Raw genomic sequence first — 6,000 nt, forward strand, 5'->3', positions numbered from 1 at the left:
AGTGGATTTAAAAAATTATTCAAATTGCCTTGTGAATCATCGATATACACCGCTGAAATGATAGCGATACTTTTTGCTTTAAGACACATATTTAGTAACGAACCCTATAGCTGCATAATATTTACAGACAGTAAGAGTGTCGTTGATAGACTAACTAACTAGACCAGGGCTCATCTGTAAAAATAGTAGTACATTTGGACGTTGAGAGGTGACTCAAATTTTTTTGCAGAAATTGCTTGAAAATAAATCAAATAATAATATTTGAGTTATCCTCCCTCTCAAAAAGGTCCGGAACATTGTTTAAATAATCAAAATGTCAAAAAACTAAGGAAAAATTCGATTTTTTTCTTGGTTTTTTGATTATAACTTTAAAAGTATTCATTTTCAAGAAAAGTTGTACTGACATAAAAGTTGCGTAATTAAATTTACTACAATATAGAATTGGTTAAAAATTTAAAAAATAGTTACCCTTGTTGCAAAATAGCAATAATTGCGAAAAAAACTATACAAAAACAAGTATTCGCATTTTACGTTTTTCAACCATTTATGCTATACTTTCGACCTTCATGTTTGACCCAGAAAAACCTTATGACATAATAAAATAACACTGTAAATTTTATTAAGATCGGTTAAATAGATTTTGCAAAATAAATTTTGCAATCCAGCTTTCGTAAAAAATATTCATTTTTTCAAAATGTTACAGGACTGAAAATAAAGCAGATAGCAAGTTGAAAATTTTTTGCGTATAGAAGTGTACTGTACCTTTCCTTCGCAATTTTGCAAAATTAAAATCGATTAACACCACGGCGTCATGAATTTCTTTAAATAAACATTAATTATTGGTGCTACGCGCAGGACAGCGGATAATTTGCTCTGATTGGGCATTGCAATGACCTTTGATAATGATTGATACATTTTAATTTTTATTACATTTCGATATAAATAAATAAATTTGTTTATTGCAAAATAAAAACACATACTCTATCCTTTGAAATAACACTTCTATTAGCAAAAACTTTATTTGTTCATATATTTTAACTTAAATAATAAAAGTTTATTTTTTTAAACATATGCAATTGTTTAAACAATATTTCACAAACAATAATAAAATTAGTTTGATTTTTGTTGAATTAAAATATTAAAATACAACAAAATATAGAGTAAGAAAATAATATATTAGATAAAGATTGGAAGAAATTTTGGTGGAAATCAACTTGTGTGAATCGAACACCGCTGTCCTGCGCGTAGCACCAAAAATTATTGTTAATTTCAAAAATTTTCTGACGCCGTGGTAATTAATCGATTTTAATTTTGAAAATTTTATATGAAAGGTACAGTACACTTCTATAAGCAAAAAAAAATTTAACTTGCTATCTGCTTTATTTCCAGTCCTGTAACATTTTGAAAAAATGATTTTTTTTTGCGAAAGCTGGATTGCAAAATTTATTTTGCCAAATCTATTAAACCGGTCTTAAAGAAATTTACAGTATTGTTTTACTGTATCATAAAGTTTTTCTGGGTGAAATATGAAGGTCCTAAGTGTAGCATAAATGGTTCAAAAACGTAAAATGCGAGTACTTGTTTTTGTATGGTTTTTTCGCAATTATTGCTATTTTGCAACTAGGGTGACTATTTTTTAAATTTTTAACCAATTTTATATTGTAGGAAAAAATACGCAACTTTTATGTCAGTACAACTTCTCTCGGAAATGAATACTTTTAAATTTATAATCAAAAACGAAGAAAAAAATCGAATTTTTCCTTCAATTTTTGACATTTTGATTATTTAAACAATGTTCCGGACCTTTTTGAGAGGGAGGATAACTCAAATATTATTATTTGATTTATTTTCAAGCAATTTCTGCAAAAAAATTTGAGTCACCTCTCAACGTCCATCTCAAAACAGATCCGCCCTGGACTAAACGTACATAAGTACCAACAACTCAATCATATAGAACTGGAAATTATGACTCTTTATAATAAAATTGCAAATTTAGGAAAAAACATCATTATATCATGGATAAAGGGACACGCAGGCATTAGGGGTAACGAAATAGTAGACAGGCTAGCCAAATCCGCCCTAGAAATAGGCGAAGAACTTCCCATGAACTTACTACCCATTTCGGATATTGATATTATTAGTAGACGACACCAAAAAGAAAATCGGCAAAGGTATTATCGAAATACGAGAACTGGTAGTAATTACAAACAAATGCGACCTGAAATTCCCATTAAAAGATGGTTTCATTCTGTATTAAATCGCCATTTCATAAGAGTTATAAATAGATTGAGATGTAATCATGCTCTTACCCCCCTTCATATGTACAGTCTGGGTCTCACAGAGTCACCTAACTGTGAGTGTGGAAAAGAAGGTAATCTACTACATATTCTCCTCGAATGTTCACATCAATCAGTAAATATAAACAAATTTTATGATAATCTTAATATATTAAAAATTCCACTTCCCGTCTACCTGAACAATTTGATATTTTCTGAAGATATTAATATATTAAAAACAATTTACGAACATATCAAAAATTGTAAATATAGATTGTAGCAATAAAATTTACCCTGTATTTAAGAAATTTTGTTAAAACAAAGCAGGCATGTTTGTCAAAACAAAACAAACATGTTTGTTTTGTTGTTATTTTGTTTTAAATCCTGTAGATTTAAGTAATTATTGTATATTATAATTGAAAAAAGAAAAGAACAAAAAAAAGAGAAAAAGAAAAGAAAAAAAAAAGAAAAAAAAAAAAGAAAAAAAAAAAAGAAAAAAAAACAGAAAAAATAAAAAAAAGCAAAAAAAAAACTAAGAAGATGTAAACCTCCGCGAGGATGAATCGGGTTTACGGCTTAGCGTAGTAAAAAAAACAATTTATAAAAAATAACAATAAAAAAATTAATAAAAAAAAACAAATTAACAATATAAAAAAAATGCAAAAAAATACAAAAAAAATACAAAAAAAAATACAAAAAAAATAAAAATTTACAAAAAAAATGAACAACCAAAACAGAGTATTATTTAGATAATAATTGTAGATAATAATGTAAGTTTGTTATGTATTTAGAGTAAGAAATACAGAAAAAATTCCTCTGATTGAAAAATCAAATTTGTTTGTTTTTAAAATAACAAAATGTCTGGCTAATTAATTAAAAAAAAAAAAACAATCCAGAAAAATCCAACTTTGGTTATCACGTTAAATTTAGCAACCATTCCTTCTCTCCTTCCAAAAACAGTGCAATTTTACATAACATACCAACCAAAAACTATAGACAAATGAACCTTTTAGAAGATCTAGAGATAACTAAAGAAATTAAACTTAATCCTGATTTTTGCTTAAATACACAAATCAATCTTAATTACAACTATAAACCTCTATTCAGACTCTTGTGGGAGACTCTGGAGGAAGAAGTTTGACCTCGTGCAATCAAAATCAAACATTTTTTATAAAACTTTTTAATTCTTTACTAAATATTATCATTATAAATCAATAATTATAATCAATTATAATCAATCATTTGGCAGCTTATTCTTTAGAAAACCATATTCTCAAAATTGATTCTTAATTAATTTTATTTTCCATCTTCGATACACCCATAGTGCACCTAATGAAATTTGTGACTTATCCAATAATATGGAAAACTTCACCATCAAGCTTCTTTACATCCTATATTAATTTTTTAAAAAAAGATCCGAGTTCAGTTTTTTGAAGGATAACTTGTCAACTGATTTATCTTGGACCTTAAGTCATCTTTTTTCAATAATATATGTATTTCATTATAATTTTAAAAAACTAGATTTATGTAATTACAGACCATGTTGAAAAGTTGTTCAATTCGATTGCTAAAATATCATATGTCAACTGTCACTTCTTATGAGAAAAGGTGAAATTACCTTTACCAGCACACACTCTCTATGTCAGCTGTCATTAAAATCCACCAGACTACATGCAGCCATTCAGGTGCGGCTAAAGATACAGTGCCGCTCCCTACTTTGCGCATGCGTCAAAATATTTACAACGTTATCATGTTGTTTATACATTGACATCGCCGGGAAATTCAAAATGCTAGGGCGAGGCAAGGAAGGAATCTTTTATTTTGACAAATGACATAATAATATTTTTGTAATGTAAATACAAAAATAACCTATAAAAATAAAATTCTATTTTGTTTTACCTGTACCTGTAAGGGTATTAAGAAAATATATATAAGATCATTGAAAAGAGTAAAACGTTGAATTTAATTATTTTGTCAGTTAAAGAACAACATAACCATCATACAATATGGAAGTGCTATTTTAGGTTTAGAAGTTTTTAAATAATTTTGCATATTATGATGGGTATATAAAATGGGGAATTAGGGACAAATGACACCATTGCAGAATCTTCAGACAGTAGTTGAAGTGCTGTATAATCAATCACAAATTGCCTCAAGAATTGTTATTGAAAGAATATTTGGTATTTTATGAAGAAAAGATTCCCCATATTAATATGTGAAATGAGATGCAAGTTACCTTTTGCTTGAAGAATAATATCGGCTTGTATACTTTTACATAATATTGCAGTTGTTAATAGAGAAAACGTATTAGAAATACTGGAAAAGGAGGATGCTGTTAGTTAATCGAACAAGCTGTGGCAGTACCTACATTTTCAACCAGGAGCAAATCTAGTGCAACTAAATTTTGTGTGTGCTTGTTTTAAAAGATTATTCTCCATTTAACTCAAGCCTAAATGGTTCCCACATAACAATTTCATGTTCTTGGTAGATTCGATATTCAATATTCGATAACGGTTTATTCCAAGAATAAACTTTTACGAATATTCTAAGTAACTATGTACATGAATGTGCTCAGTATATTTGGTCCGAGAATATTCTTTGAAGTATATTCAAAAAACATGAAATTTAGAATGTTTTTATAGTATATGCTATGCTTCTACTACACACATACTAAAAAGAATATATTCCGACTAATGTTTTCTATAATATGCTTCGAACATGATGGGAAGATCATTGTAATGTAATATTAATGTTGACAATTTTATTTTTATTGGACTGCAGTTTGTTAATAAATTTATAAATAAATAGGTACCTATATTATATTGGTGACTGATTTAAGTATTTTATTATTATTAGCAGTTTATTAATAAATTTATAAATACATTCATGATATTGGTGTTTGATTTTGAGTATCCTTTAAAATTTATTTTATATCTCATTCTGTTAAAAGGACTTCCACAACTAGCAAAAATGTAAGAACAAAGAAGTTATTTTAAAAGACAAAAATAATAATAGAAAAATTAGCTTTATGGTGTTCTTTTATTAATTTTTTTGACAGTATGTTTAAATAAACAAATGCTGATGACACGAAAATGAAAGTGTAATACATACCAGTGGCGGCCGGTCAGGGTCGGCAGGATCGGCAGTGCCGACCCACACATTTATGGATACATTGTAGATTTTCTAAATATTTAATTTAATATTTAATCCAGAGTTGATGATATTTGTTTCTGTAAAATAAAAACAAATCTGTGAGATAATACAGACTAAATTTTATTCATTGTTTTTAAAAGAATTCGATCAATCCGATACGTTAACTGATCCCTACGCGTAAGAAACTTTTCAAATTAATAATCCCAGCCGTGCATCCGATTGCGATTGTGTGAATTGTTTTTTATAAGATCCTGCTTCGACAGGGACGGCGAGCCGTCCCTAGATCTACGATTTGAAGCGCTGTGGAATATTAGCCAGTAGGCAACCAATTATACATTTCACCACAATTTTACCCGTATTTGAATGGCAGAGTCCGGCACATAAAAACAATCTGCCGATCGGTGATAGGTAGACACCAGCAGCAGGCAAGCCACGTACCCTGCTAATAGTGCGCTCGGGATAAAATTAATTATGAAATAAAGTAGCTTTTGGAATTTTAAATCTCGGTTAGTTTTCACTGTAGCAGATTTTCGTAAACAGCTTTTGGAAGTTTTTAATTTTATTTTATTAA

This window comes from Diabrotica virgifera, chromosome 8 (genome assembly GCF_917563875.1).
Source record: "Diabrotica virgifera virgifera chromosome 8, PGI_DIABVI_V3a".
In the NCBI taxonomy this organism is placed as follows: Eukaryota; Metazoa; Arthropoda; class Insecta; order Coleoptera; family Chrysomelidae; genus Diabrotica; species Diabrotica virgifera.